Source organism: Pseudophryne corroboree, chromosome 3, assembly GCF_028390025.1.
Source record: "Pseudophryne corroboree isolate aPseCor3 chromosome 3, aPseCor3.hap2, whole genome shotgun sequence".
Lineage (NCBI taxonomy): Eukaryota > Metazoa > Chordata > Amphibia > Anura > Myobatrachidae > Pseudophryne > Pseudophryne corroboree.
Window position 1 is genome coordinate 630,658,246 of NC_086446.1, and position 15,972 is coordinate 630,674,217.

At 46.2% G+C, this 15,972-nt stretch overlaps 1 protein-coding gene across 2 annotated transcripts in view; it reads left to right on the plus strand.

Moving 5' to 3' along the window:
• SGMS1 (sphingomyelin synthase 1) overlaps positions 1-15,972 on the plus strand; it is a 622,085-nt gene that overhangs the window by 259,398 nt on the left and 346,715 nt on the right. For both annotated transcript variants that reach the window (XM_063961726.1, XM_063961727.1), the window contains one exon: positions 2,369-2,501. The gene's annotated coding sequence lies outside the window, so the exon portion shown is untranslated. The remainder of the gene's footprint in view (positions 1-2,368; positions 2,502-15,972) is intronic.

The following is a 15,972-nucleotide window of genomic DNA, read 5'->3' on the forward strand; positions in this document are numbered from 1 at the left end:
CTAGCGGATAAGGGTATTCCGAATGAGGTCATTCCTATGCTAATAAAGGCTAGGAAGGACATGACATCTAAACATTATCACCGTATATGGCGAAAATATGTTTCTTGGTGTGAGGCCAGGAATGCTCCTACGGAAGAATTCCATCTGGGCCGTTTCCTTCACTTCCTGGAGTGAATTTCGGCCTAAAATTAGGATCTATTAAGGTTCAGATTTCGGCCTTATCCATTTTCTTTCAAAAGGAATTGGCCTCTCTCCCTGAAGTACAAACTTTTGTGAAGGGAGTACTGCATATTCAGCCTCCTTTTGTACCTTCGGTGACGCTTTGGGACCTTAACGTGGTGTTAAGTTTCATTAAGTCACACTGGTTTGAACCACTTAAAACGGTGGAGTTGAAAAATCTCACTTGGAAGGTGGTCATGTTATTAGCCTTGGCTTCGGCTAGGCGAGTGTCGGAATTAGCGGCTTTATCACATAAAAGCCCCTATCTGGTTTTCCATATGGATAGAGCGGAATTGCGGACCTGTCCTCAATTCCTGCCAAAAGTGGTTTCATCCTTTCACATGAACTATTGTGGTGCCTGTGGCTATGCGTGACTTGGAGTATCCCGAGTCCCTTGATGTGGTCAGGGCTTTGAAAATTTACGTGGCCAGATCAGCTACAGTCAGAAAAACAGAAGCACTGTTTGTCATGTATGCAACCAACAAGATTGGTGCCCCTGCTTCAAAGTAGACTATTGCTCGCTGGATCTGTAACACGATTCAGCAGGCGCATTCTACGGCGGGATTGCCGTTACCTAAATCGGTCAAGGCCCATTCCACTAGGAAGGTGGGCTCTTCTTGGGCGGCTGCCAGAGGGGTCTTGGCGCTACAGCTGTGCCGAGCTACTACTTGGTCGGGTTCAAACTGCTTTGCAAAGTTCTATAAGTTTGATACCCTGGCTGAGGAGGACCTCCTGTTTGCTCAATCGGTGCTGCAGAGTCATCCGCACTCTCCCGCCCGTTTGGGAGCTTTGGTATAATCCCCATGGTCCTTACGGAGTCCCCATCATCCTCTAGGACGTAAGCGAAAATAAGATTTTAAACCTACCGGTAAATCTTTTTCTCGTAGTCCGTAGAGGATGCTGGGCGCCCGTCCCAAGTGCGGACTACTTCTGCAAGACTTGTATATAGTTATTGCTTAAATAAGGGTTATGTTATAGTCTCATCGGTCTTGGACTGATGCTAATCGTTTTCATACTGTTAACTGGATAGTATATCACAAGTTATACCGTGTGGATGGTGTGGGCTGGTATGAATCTTGCCCATGGATTAACAAAAATCCTTTCCTCGTACTGTCCGTCTCCTCTGGGCACAGTTTCTCTAACTGAGGTCTGGAGGAGGGGCATAGAGGGAGGAGCCAGTGCACACCAGAACTAAAGTCTTTCTTAAAGTGCCCATGTCTCCTGCGGAGCCCGTCTATCCACATGGTCCTTACGGAGTCCCCAGCATCCTCTACGGACTACGAGAAAAAGATTTACCGGTAGGTTTAAAATCTTATTATATATATTCAGTGTTTTCTAATAATGTTAGTGTTGGGGGTGAGGGTGTTACTTTGTTACCTATGGCTTATGCCTAATTTAACGTGACAATGAACATGTGAGAAATTAATGTACAAAATTAATTTTGGGTCCCTTTTCTATTTCTGTGTGATATTTTATACTTTAAATACACAAATTGCGTTATATACTGTAGGTATATTCAATTAGTGCCAGATCCTCTCCGACACTTCACTATTCTATTGCGGGCCGTTTCCACCCATTTCCCCGCTGATTCCGACCATTCGTTTTCGTTCTCTCTTATGGGCGATAATGAATGGTCAAAATCGGACCTGTTTTCAACCGCGGCGGGGTCGAAAACACATGGATGAGCTGAGATTCCGCTGATCCATGTGTTTTTCGACATTTCGGAATTTTCGACAGGGCGGAAAACTGGAACTTCAGTTGAATATTGTAGTGTCGAAAAGTGCCGACACTAATTGAATATTGCCCATAATAGTGGGTTCACCTAATGTGTAGTTTAAAAAATGGTGAGGGTTTTATTCCCCAACTAATTGGTTGTACTGTTTGTGTTATCAATTATGAAAATGCTCATTATATCCAAGCTAGTCTCTAGTCTATTTCAGTTTAGGAAAAATGACAGCTGGACCGTAGCCACTTGTCAAATACCCAACATTTACCCCTCTCCTCCTCTAATAAACTTTTTTTATGTTTATAAATCAGGCCATAGTGGAAAACAAATGAAATGCATAGAGAAGTGTTTGGCGTAATTTGTGTGATCACTGTGATATCCTAAACCTGTCTCATGCTGTCCCTTGTTTCTTGTGACACACAGATTTCGTTGACAATGTGGTTTGTAATTGCTGGGTAACCAACTTCTGCACCTTGGACTCAGGAATTCCCTACTGTGGACGGAGATTCTCAGCACAGCAGCCAGGGATGAAAGGATTGTTTTGATAACACTCCAGGTAACATACTGTCCTACCCCTGTAGTGATAAGTTTATTGGAACATTTGTTGCAACACCCATCCTGCCCTTTTAGATCTACATGAGTTCTTCATAGACCATCGTGAGGTTCTCTTCATCCTGAGCACCAAATTAATTTACCTTCAGTCTATTGATGGGAATGTCATTAAGCTTATCACACAGCGTTCTAGCAAGAAGGAAAACAAATGAGTCACATAGACTGATGAGTCAGACCTCTCCACTTCCCTTCAAATATGTCTTTAAATGATCAGATAATTGAAAATGCAGAATGCCTAATACATATGAGCCTAAAATATACAGTATACATTTGAATAATGCATGGCTCAATGTTAATAAACAAGAGCACAGTGTATGGTTTCAATTGTGTTAAAGAGGACATCCACTTGAAATAGTTTTTAATACCACACCTCCCAGAACTAGCAGTTTTGGCTGCATCCGTTCCCTATTGCCAGCAGTTGATAAGAGTCCTTTCATCCTCATCCCATAAACCTTAAGCTGGGTAGTCACTTGGTTAGTTAGCAGACCTGTTTCGATATGCCCGTCAACTTGTAACACCATTTCTCTAACGTCCTAGTGGATGCTGGGGACTCCGAAAGGACCATTGGGAATAGCGGCTCCGCAGGAGACTGGGCACAAAAGTAAAAGCTTTAGGACTACCTGGTGTGCACTGGCTCCTCCCCCTATGAATCTCCTCCAAGCCTCAGTTAGATTTTTGTGCCCGAACGAGAAGGGTGCATACTAAGGGGCTCTCCTGAGCTGCTTAGAGTAAAAGTTTAAAGTAGGTTTTTTATTTTCAGTGAGACCTGCTGGCAACAGGCTCACTGCACCGAGGGACTAAGGGGAGAAGAAGCGAACTCACCTGCGTGCAGAGTGGATTGGGCTTCTTAGGCTACTGGACATTAGCTCCAGAGGGACGATCACAGGCCCAGCCATGGATGGGTCCCAGAGCCGCGCCGCCGGCCCCCTTACAGAGCCAGAAGACTGAAGAGGTCCGGAAAATCGGCGGCAGAAGACGTCCTGTCTTCAATAAGGTAGCGCACAGCACCGCAGCTGTGCGCCATTGCTCTCAGCACACTTCACACTCCGGTCACTGAGGGTGCAGGGCGCTGGGGGGGGCGCCCTGAGACGCAATAAAAATACCTTTTTTGGCAAAAAATACATCACATATAGCTCCTGGGCTATATGGATGCATTTAACCCCTGCCAATTTTTCCATAAAAAAGCGGGAGAAAGGCCGCCGAGAAGGGGGCGGAGCCTATCTCCTCAGCACACTGGCGTCATTTTTTCCTCACAGCTCCGTTGGAGGAAGGCTCCCTGACTCTCCCCTGCAGTCCTGCACTACAGAAACAGGGTAAAACAAGAGAGGGGGGGCACTAATTTGGCAGATAAATATATACAGCAGCTATATCAGGGAAAAACACTTATATAAGGTTATCCCTATATATATATAGCGCTCTGGAGTGTGCTGGCAAACTCTCCCTCTGTCTCCCCAAAGGGCTAGTGGGGTCCTGTCCTCTATCAGAGCATTCCCTGTGTGTGTGCTGTGTGTCGGTACGTTGTGTCGACATGTATGAGGAGGAAAATGGTGTGGAGGCGGAGCAATTGCCTGTGTTAGTGATGTCACCCCCTAGGGAGTCGACACCTGACTGGATGGTCTTATGGAAAGAATTACGTGATAGTGTCAGCACTTTACAAAAGACTGTTGACGACATGAGACAGCCGGCAAATCAGTTAATACCTGTACAGGCGTCTCAAACACCGTCAGGGGCTATAAAACGCCCGTTACCTCAGGTCGATACAGACACTGACACGGACACTGACTCCAGTGTCGACGGTGAGGAAACAAACGTATTTTCCAGTAGGGCCACACGTTACATGATCACGGCAATGAAGGAGGTTTTGAACATTTCTGATACTACAAGTACCACAAAAAAGGTTATTATGTGGGGTGTGAAAAAACTACCCGTAGTTTTTCCTGAATCAGATGAATTAAATGAGGTGTGTGATGAAGCGTGGGTTTCCCCCGATAAAAAACTGCTAATTTCTAAAAAATTATTGGCATTATACCCTTTCCCGCCAGAGGTTAGGGCACGTTGGGAAACACCCCCTAGGGTAGATAAGGCGCTCACACGCTTATCAAAACAAGTGGCGTTACCGTCTCCTGATACGGCCGCCCTCAAGGAACCAGCTGATAGGAAGCTGGAAAATATCCTAAAAAGTATATACACACATACTGGTATTATACTGCGACCAGCAATCGCCTCAGCCTGGATGTGCAGTGCTGGGGTGGCTTGGTCGGATTCCCTGACTGAAAATATTGATACCCTGGACAGGGACAATATATTATTGACTATAGAGCATTTAAAGGATGCATTTCTATATATGCGAGATGCACAGAGGGATATTTGCACTCTGGCATCAAGAGTAAGTGCGATGTCCATTTCTGCCAGAAGAGGGTTATGGACGCGACAGTGGTCAGGTGATGCGGATTCCAAACGGCATATGGAAGTATTGCCGTATAAAGGGGAGGAGTTATTTGGGGTCGGTCTATCGGACCTGGTGGCCACGGCAACGGCTGGGAAATCCACCTTTTTACCCCAGGTCACCTCACAGCAGAAAAAGATACCGTCTTTTCAGGCTCAGTCCTTTCGTCCCCATAAGGGCAAGCGGGCAAAAGGCCACTCATATCTGCCCCGGGGCAGAGGAAGGGGAAAAAGACTGCAGCAGACAGCCTCTTCCCACGAACAGAAGCCCTCCCCCGCTTCTGCCAAGTCCTCAGCATGACGCTGGGGCCTTACAAGCGGACTCAGGCACGGTGGGGGCCCGTCTCAAGAATTTCAGCGCGCAGTGGGCTCACTCGCAAGTGGACCCCTGGATCCTGCAGGTAGTATCTCAGGGGTACAAATTGGAATTCGAGACGTCTCCCCCTCGCCGGTTCCTGAAGTCTGCTTTACCAACGTCTCCCCCCGACAGGGAGGCGGTATTGGAAGCCATTCACAAGCTGTATTCCCAGCAGGTGATAATCAAGGTACCCCTCCTACAACAGGGAAAGGGGTATTATTCCACGCTGTTTGTGGTACTGAAGCCGGACGGCTCGGTGAGACCCATTTTAAATCTGAAATCCTTGAACACTTGCATAAAAAGGTTCAAGTTCAAGATGGAGTCACTCAGAGCAGTGATAGCGAACCTGGAAGAAGGGGACTATATGGTGTCTCTGGACATCAAGGATGCTTACCTCCATGTCCCAATTTGCCCTTCTCACCAAGGGTACCTCAGGTTTGTGGTACAGAACTGTCACTATCAGTTTCAGACGCTGCCGTTTGGATTGTCCACGGCACCCCGGGTCTTTACCAAGGTAATGGCCGAAATGATGATTCTTCTTCGAAGAAAAGGCGTCTTAATTATCCCTTACTTGGACGATCTCCTGATAAGGGCAAGGTCCAGAGAACAGTTAGAGGTCGGAGTAGCACTATCTCAAGTAGTACTACGACAGCACGGATGGATTCTAAATATTCCAAAATCGCAGCTGATTCCGACGACACGTCTGCTGTTCCTAGGGATGATTCTGGACACAGTACAGAAAAAGGTGTTTCTCCCGGAGGAGAAAGCCAGGGAGTTATCCGACCTAGTCAGGAACCTCCTAAGACCAGGCCAAGTGCCAGTGCATCAATGCACAAGGGTCCTGGGAAAGATGGTGGCTTCTTACGAAGCGATTCCATTCGGCAGATTCCACGCAAGAACTTTTCAGTGGGATCTGCTGGACAAATGGTCCGGATCGCATCTTCAAATGCATCAGCGGATAACCCTGTCTCCAAGGACAAGGGTGTCTCTCCTGTGGTGGTTACAGAGTGCTCATCTCCTAGAGGGCCGCAGATTCGGCATTCAGGATTGGGTCCTGGTGACCACGGATGCCAGCCTGAGAGGCTGGGGAGCAGTCACACAGGGAAAAAATTTCCAGGGCTTGTGGTCAAGCATGGAAACGTCATTTCACATAAATATCCTGGAACTAAGGGCCATTTACAATGCCCTAAGTCAGGCAAGGCCTCTGCTTCAGGTTCAGCCGGTGTTGATCCAGTCGGACAACATCACGGCAGTCGCCCACGTAAACAGACAGGGCGGCACAAGAAGCAGGAGGGCAATGACGGAAGTTGCAAGGATTCTTCGCTGGGCGGAAAATCATGTGATAGCACTGTCAGCAGTGTTCATTCCGGGAGTGGACAACTGGGAAGCAGACTTCCTCAGCAGACACGATCTTCACCCGGGGGAGTGGGGACTTCACCCAGAAGTCTTCCACATGATTGTGAACCGTTGGGAAAAACCAAAGATGGACATGATGGCATCCCGCCTCAACAAAAAACTGGACAGATATTGCGCCAGGTCAAGGGACCCTCAGGCAATAGCTGTGGACGCTCTGGTAACACCGTGGGTGTACCAGTCAGTATATGTGTTCCCTCCTCTGCCTCTCATACCCAAGGTACTGAGAATCATAAGAAGGAGAGGTGTAAAGACTATACTCGTGGCTCCGGATTGGCCAAGAAGGACTTGGTACCCGGAAATTCAAGAGATGCTCACGGAAGACCCGTGGCCTCTACCTCTAAGAAAGGACCTGCTCCAGCAGGGACCGTGTCTGTTCCAAGACTTACCGCGGCTGCGTTTGACGGCATGGCGGTTGAACGCCGGATCCTGAAGGAAAAAGGCATTCCAGATGAAGTCATCCCTACCCTGATCAAAGCCAGGAAGGATGTAACTGTGCAACATTATCACCGTATTTGGCGTAAATATGTTGCGTGGTGTGAGGCCAGGAAGGCCCCTACAGAGGAATTTCAACTGGGTCGATTCCTGCATTTCCTGCAAACAGGACTGTCTATGGGCCTCAAATTAGGGTACATTAAGGTTCAAATTTCGGCCCTGTCAATATTCTTCCAAAAAGAACTAGCTTCAGTTCCTGAAGTTCAGACGTTTGTCAAGGGGGTACTGCATATACAGCCTCCTTTTGTGCCTCCAGTGGCACCTTGGGATCTCAATGTAGTTTTGGGATTCCTAAAATCACATTGGTTTGAACCACTCACCACTGTGGACTTAAAATATCTCACATGGAAAGTGGTAATGCTGTTAGCCCTGGCTTCAGCCAGGCGTGTATCAGAATTGGCGGCTTTATCCTATAAAAGCCCTTACCTAATTTTTCATACGGACAGGGCAGAATTGAGGACTCGTCCTCAATTTCTCCCGAAGGTGGTTTCAGCATTTCACTTAAACCAGCCTATTGTGGTGCCTGCGGCTACTAGGGACTTGGAGGATTCCAAGTTGCTGGACGTAGTCAGGGTCCTGAAAATATATGTTTCCAGGACGGCTGGAGTCAGAAAATCTGACTCGCTGTTTATCCTGTATGCACCCAACAAGCTGGGTGCTCCTGCTTCTAAGCAGACGATTGCTCGTTGGATTTGTAGTACAATTCAGCTTGCACATTCTGTGGCAGGCCTGCCACAGCCAAAATCTGTAAAAGCCCATTCCACACGGAAAGTGGGCTCATCTTGGGCGGCTGCCCGAGGGGTCTCGGCTTTACAACTTTGCCGAGCAGCTACTTGGTCAGGGGCAAATACGTTTGCAAAATTCTACAAATTTGATACCCTGGCTGAGGAGGACCTGGAGTTCTCTCATTCGGTGCTGCAGAGTCATCCGCACTCTCCCGCCCGTTTGGGAGCTTTGGTATAATCCCCATGGTCCTTTCGGAGTCCCCAGCATCCACTAGGACGTTAGAGAAAATAAGAATTTACTTACCGATAATTCTATTTCTCATAGTCCGTAGTGGATGCTGGGCGCCCATCCCAAGTGCGGATTGTCTGCAATACTTGTACATAGTTGTTGTTACAAAAATCGGGTTATTATTGTTGTGAGCCATCTTTTCAGAGGCTCCTCTGTTATCATGCTGTTAACTGGGTTCAAATCACAAGTTGTACGGTGTGATTGGTGTGGCTGGTATGAGTCTTACCCGGGATTCAAAATCCTTCCTTATTGTGTACGCTCGTCCGGGCACAGTATCCTAACTGAGGCTTGGAGGAGGGTCATAGGGGGAGGAGCCAGTGCACACCAGGTAGTCCTAAAGCTTTTACTTATGTGCCCAGTCTCCTGCGGAGCCGCTATTCCCCATGGTCCTTTCGGAGTCCCCAGCATCCACTACGGACTATGAGAAATAGAATTATCGGTAAGTAAATTCTTATTATTTATTGGATTCTATAGCTGATTCTACAGCTGTTCAGTTGATCGGATGCCCGTAAACAAAGGCAGATGTTCCTATGTATAGGAATTTGCCTGTCCTGCAGGGTTGCCCTGATATGTCTGTGAACTACGTTCACATAGATATTGGATGTACACATGGACAGATGCACTTAGTTATACAGGTTGAGTATCCCATATCCAAATATTCCGAAATACGGACTTTTTTGAATGAGAGTGAGATAGTGAAACCTTTGTTTTTTGATGGCTCAATGTACACAAACTTTGTTTAATACACAAAGTTATTAAAAATATTGTATTAAATGACCTTCAGGCTGTGTGTATAAGGTGTATATGAAACATAAATGAATTGTGTGACTGTAGATACACTTTGTTTAATGCACAAAGTTATAAAAAATATTCTCTAAAATAACCTTCAGGCTGTGTGTATAAGGTGTATATGAAACATAAATGCATTCTGTGCTTAGATTTAGGTCCCATCACCATAATATCTCATTATGGTATGCAATTATTCCAAAATACGGAAAAATCCCATATCCAAAATACCTCTGGTCCCAAGCATTTTGGATAAGGGATACTCAACCTGTATATCATTTATCGGCTGCATGGACGATAGATCGCATAGTGTGTTCCCAGCTTTGGATTGCGACTACTGACGATTGTGATCACTGCTGTACCATTGTCCTTGGCAGTTGAGAATGCCCATAGAGATGTAATGGGCATCCTGATCCTTTTTATGGGTGGCATGTGTCTCCCCTTCAAAGGGGCCACATATCACCTTCATCTTACTAATAAGTTAAAACTTCTTTTAATTAAGGAAGTACACCAATCTGTAATTCCTGCAGCCATTTTCATGTTGTATAAGACAGCTGACAATTCCATGTGACGGCTGGATGATCAGGTTTCCTCCAGCTTTTTAAAGTCAGACGCAAGATTGGAACAGTCGCAGCACAATTCTTCAGAGGGGTTTTCAATCTATCAACCTGTTGCATTTTTTTTTGTAATCTGGTGGAAAATGTCTCTTCATTTGTGTAAGTGGAACCAAAAAAAGACAACTGCCTAAAATGCCCTTACTTTGCTTTATAGGCCCTACACACTTACAGATTTCACTGCACGATATGAACGTTCTCGTTCATTAATGAACGAGAACTCGTTCATATCGTTCAGTGTGTAGGCACCAACTATTAACAATGCATGGTTCCGCGCTCGTTCATCGTTGGGGCCGGGTTGCTTATGCATGCAGGCCAATATGGACTATCTCGTCCATATTAGCATGCACTGCTATGAAGCCGGGTGACGGGGGGAGTGAAGTTCCTTCACCTCCCCCCCGCCGCCGAGTCGTCTCTCGGCCGTGTCCACCGTCGGGCAGCTCGGCGGCGGATCGCCGAGTGTGTAGGGCCCATTACTATGATAAGCAGGAATTATGCAGCTTGTACCATGGAGGAAGGAGGGTGTGCTGCAGACTGCACACCCCTCCTTCTGTGATCCTCAAGGTGCTGCAAGGTGATCCTGGCTGTCGAAAAACCAACGGTGGAATCCCAACACTGATCAGAATTCCAGCGCCGTCATCCCAAATAGGATCACAATGCCGGCGCCAGTATCCCGACACCCGGGATCCCAATTGAGTGACTGCCAGGACGTCAGAGAGGTACCTGTCAGGATTCTAAACAGTGGTATGCCGCTGTCGATATTCTGACCGCCTGCATCCCACCCACCGGCATTTCAGTCCCAACCCGCTGCAAGACCTGTTTGTGTTGTGAGGAGGAGGTAAAGTGATACAGCAGGTTAATGCATAGTATAACATACAGTTTAGTCTATTTATCCGCTTTATCACCTACCCTCAGCTTCACTCTTATACACCTTTTCCACTAGCTCAAAAAACACGGGTAAATGCATGGGGGCGCGCATTTACCCGTGTTGTTTGCTAGTGGAAACAGCTCCCTCTGCAAAAACCCGGATCGAGCGATCCGGGAATCCTACCCGGGTAGCTTACCGGGTTGAACACGAGTTCAACCCGGTAAGCTGTGCAGTGTAATGGAAGGGTGGCGCTCTGAGATCATGTGATCTCCCAGTGCCGCCCCTGCCGCGTCGCCAGCAGCGGCATCAACCCAGCAATATGCCGGGTTAGTGAGAGTGCAGTGGGAAAGGGGGCTGAGCACGGGCCGTAGCCGAGTAGCATCCTTGCTTCTAGGTGGAAAAGGGGTTTTACTGACTAAGAGCTGTGCTGATGGGTCATAAAGCTGGGGTGAAGGTCAGAGGGCTGCCTCTTGCTAACTATTGCTCTTGAGTCATCAGCAGTAATGGTTCTTCGCTTGTATATGACTTTTGAACAAAAGTGTTTGCATGCTTATGTTACTTTATGTTGTATGCACAATTGACTGGAACTCCCACTGGCTGTGGGGAACTTTCCTGTATTGTATGAAGCAGTATAAATAAAATGCTTTCGTGGAATCAATAATTTTGTTGGAAAGTTTAGTTAACCCTTTTCCTATTACTGTGGAGCATATGTTTATTTCTGTCTTCATGCTAAATAAACGTCACTCTGTGTCTAAGGGGTTATGTCTTTTATCGCTTGGTAGTGTCGAGCATTGTTCATTATTTTCATGACTTGGGGGCCTATTTACTAAAGGCCCGTATTCATGGGCAGATCTGGGGAGAGATGTATGCTGAGCGAACCGCTCAGCACACATCTCTCCCCCTGCTCAGCACAGCGCGATGTGTGCTGACCGTGCGGGGGATGGGGACGACTCCTGCATGGAGGCCAATCTAGCACCAGCGATAGCGATGTGCAGGGCTGCGCTTTGCTAGCGCTGTGGGGGGTACACCTGGAGAAATCATGCTTAAAATCTAAGCAGTCTAGTCAGATTGCTTAGATATTAGGCTGGGATCACTCCGTGAGTACACCCCTTAAGCCTCAGGTGGAGATAAAGTACCAGCCAATCACATCCTGTCATTTTTGAAACCCAGCTTGTGGCACGGCAGTTAGGACCTGATTGGCTGGTACCTTATCTCCGCCCACTTTATCTCCACCTGTGGCTTAGTAAATAGACCCCTTAGCCTCATAAGGTGATGTTACATTGACGCCTATTTCCTCACATTATTGCTTTAGTCATGTTATTATTATCTGTAATATATTTGATGCTCCCTTTAGTGTTATCAATGTCAGAAGCTAACCTGCCACTTCTCATCTGTTTAAATAGATGTGGGTGATGAATTTCCGATTGCGCAAGCCCTAAATACTGTAGATATATTGATTATAGTAGCTGCAGAGATTTAACATGACATTACTGTAAATATGCAAAGTGCTAAAGGTCAAGGTATATATTGATCCATCCAGGTCATTCCGCTTCCTGCTGTGTTTCTGTAAATCACTGTCAGGGCTGGTGTGTGGGTTTTCCATTAACATGGAGGTATGAACTTTTATGTAATACATCTTTACTATGGATATAAATGTGTGTTATTATATGCCAGTGTACTAATATGTTTATTGCATAAATACACACCCGTTCTTTCCCTGTGACTCCTCATGAAGGCATTCCATTTTAGAAATCATTTTTACTGCTCTTTATTAAGGACAGACCCTGATAGTTAATTTCAAAGTTTTTATATACCAGTTTCAGCAAAATTGCAATATTTAGCCTCTTAGCTAGTTGTCTGCTCTGAAACTCTCAGCTTTTAATGCCCCTGGAACCCTTTAGCTTTCATACATTTAATCATATCTACTCATGGCACTGTGCTACAACTTAACCACATGCATAAAATGAATGTAAACATTAATCTGGTTACACTGACACCAAGCATGACATGTCCATCTTGCTCCGCTCCAATGATACACATACATGACTTTTCTCCATTATATAATTTAAAACCTTATGGTGTCTGGTGCTTGATATGTTTAAATTTATGTGCTGCATGAAATCTCTGTGGCATGTCTGTGTAAATGCATATGTTACCATATATTGCGGTGCACGCTGTGCGTATTCGCAAGCATAGCGACTCATAATGTGTGGAGTCTGTATGTTCTCTCTATGTAATATTTTTGACTTCGAGAACTCTGTAGTGAATGATGGTGGCTGGTGATAGTCAGTTGGTATTCAGAGCTTGCGTCTTGTTTGCACATTTTTATTTATTCTTGTCCTCTGAGATTCCATGTCATGTGGTGTCAAACTGTGTCACAGGGGGACAATAATGATGCCTACAGCCAGTTTTTAAAAGTATAGTAATTTGTATATGTACGTATGAAAACTGTGCATGTGATAGCTATCCAAAATCTTTCTTTCCGGTTACTCCTCCAAAAACAGCACCTTGGATTAAGATTTCCCCACACTTAGGGCACAAATTAGGATGCTATGATCTCAGGCTGGGGAAGGTGACTTTGAATAGCATGTCCCTGAGTATTGCTGAGGCATACGTGCACCAACTCGTGATATCCAACAGAAACTTCATAAATTTCATGATCCAGCTCATTGGACACATCAGCTCTCTAATGTAACCTTCACAAGGAATATGAATACTTGTATACAATACAGCAACTGAGCTCTACACCTTTTGGCCAGTGCAGTTAATGTCACCATCATTTATCTATCTACAGAACGAATCCTATTACACGATTCTTTACAGAGGATATGTAATCATTCACAGCATGTGTACAACCCTGGAACTTACAGTTTGCCCGCCCGCCCACACATGGGACGCCCATACAAACACCAATAGACCATGCAGACTCCACACAAATGTCCTGGTTGGAGTGGGGCCCATGACCCACTTGGAGGAAAAATAAGATCAACTTTGGACGATTTGCTGTTTTTTTGTTGTTGTTTTTTTGTGAAAAACGATTTTGCAAATTGCGAATTTACGGAGGTTTTTTTTTTTTTGCAACTTTGTAATCCAAATCGCAGCAAATCACCATCAATGCAAGGAATCAATGCACTGATTTTTTTTTTTAGCATGTTGACATGTGAAAACCGATTTTTTTTTGCTGGGTGATTATATCATACAACCCATTAAGAACCTAGCAATCTGGTGAACCATTATGCAATAGGTACCATCTATCCTTGTGTATCATTGCCTATTTCCCTATGGATTGTAAGCTTGCGAGCAGGGCCTTCCTACCCCTATGTCTGTTTGTTTTTACCCAGTTTTGTTATATTACTGTTGTTCCCCAGTTTTGTTATATTACTACTGTTCTAATTGTAAAGCGCAACAGAATATGCTGCGCTATATAAGAAACTGTTAATAAATAAATAAATCATTTTTCTCATACGTCCTAGAGGATGCTGGGGATGCTTCAAGAACCATGGGGTATAGACGGGATCCGCAGGAGACATGGGCACACTATAAGACTTTGAAAGGGTGTGAACTGGCACCTCCCTCTATGCCCCTCCTCCAGACTCCAGTTAGATTCTGTGCCCAGAGAGACTGGTCACACACTGAGGAGCTCTCCTGAGTTTCTCAGAGAAAGACTTTTGTTAAGTTTATTATTTTCAGGGAGATCTGCTGGCAACAGACTCCCTGCATTGTGGGACTGAGGGGAGATAAGTAGACCTACTTCTCTGAGTTCAAAGGCTCTGCTTCTTAGGCTACTGGACACCATTAGCTCCAGAGGGTTCGATCACTTGGTCCGCCTAGCTGCTTGTTCCCGGAGCCGCACCGTCACCCCCCTCACAGAGCCAGAAGACAGAAGCCGGGTGAGTATGAGAAGATCAGAAGACTTCAGTGATGGCAGAAGACGCGTTTGAGGTACCGCGCTGCGCGCCATGCTCCCACACATAACACGGCACTGCAGGGTGCAGGGGGGGCGCCCTGGGCAGCATGAAAACCTCAAACAGCACTGGCATAAGTAAAAACTAGTTAAGGGACCCCCGCCAGTATAAATATAAATTTAAGCGGGACTGAAGCGTGCCATGTAGTGGGTGGGGCTTAGCCCACACAGCTCTGACCAGCGCCATTTTCTCTTCACAGAGGCTGCAGAGACGCTGGCCCTGACCTCCACACTGCTGTGCAAGTAACAGGGTGCAAAATGGGGGGGGGGGGGGGGGGGCACAAGTGATTTGGTGCTAATTGATATATATATAAAGCGGTAACAGGTCTGGGCAGTCTTTTTACTCGCTTCAGTACAGGGATAGGCGCTGGGTTGTGAGCTGGCAGAACTCCCTCTGTGTCTCTCTTACAGGCTTTGCTGTGAGTCTGTCTCCTATAGCCCCAGTGTGATTGTGGGTGTCGGTACGTGTGTGTCGACATGTCTGAGGCTCTGTACTCTTCCCAGGAGGAGGCGGGAGTGGGGACAGAAAAAACTGTGAGAGTGACCGCCGACGGATGATTGGGTAAATATGTTGAGTGCTTTGAATGCAAATGTGACTCAGTTGACTAAGAGATTTCATTAATCTGAGTCTAAGAACCAGACATGGAGGAAATCCATGGAGGATGCTTTGTCACAAGCTCAGACCCCTTCGGGGTCACAGAAACGTGCATTTACCCAGATAGCAGATACAGATACCGACACGGACTCTGATTCCAGTGTCGACTATAGTGATGCCAGATTAAATCCAAAACTGGCGAAGAGCATTCAGTACATGATTGTGGCAATAAAAGAAGTGTTGCATATAACAGAGGACCCTGCTGTTCCTGATACTAGGGTCTGTATGTATAAAGGAAAGAAGCCTGAGGTAACGTTTCCTCCCTCTCATGAACTGAACGCGCTTTTTGAAAAGGCTTTGGAAAATCCTGACAAGAAGATACAGGTTCCCAAAAGAATTCCAGTGGCATATCCGTTTCCATTTGGGGACAGGGAAAAGTGGGAGTCAACCCCCACGGTAGACAAAGCTTTATCACGTCTATCCAAAAAGGTGGCGCTTCCGTCTCCTGACACGGCAGCCCTAAAGGATCCTGCGGATCGTCAGCAGGAAAATACACTAAAATCCATTTATGTCACTACGGGTTCGCTACTTAGGCCTGCCGTTGCTTCGGCATGGGTGAGTAGCGCTATTGAAAAAAGGGCAGATAACTTGTCATCTGAGGTAGATAACCTAGACAGGGATAGCGTGCTTTTGACTCTGGGTCATATCAGGGACGCTGCAGCATATTTAAAAGAAACTTTAAGGGATATTGGCCTTTTGGGATCAAGGGCCAATGCCATGGCAGTCTCAGCGAGGAGAGCATTGTGGATTCATCAATGGAATGCTGATGCTGACTCTAAGATGGTGATGGAGTCGTTACCGTT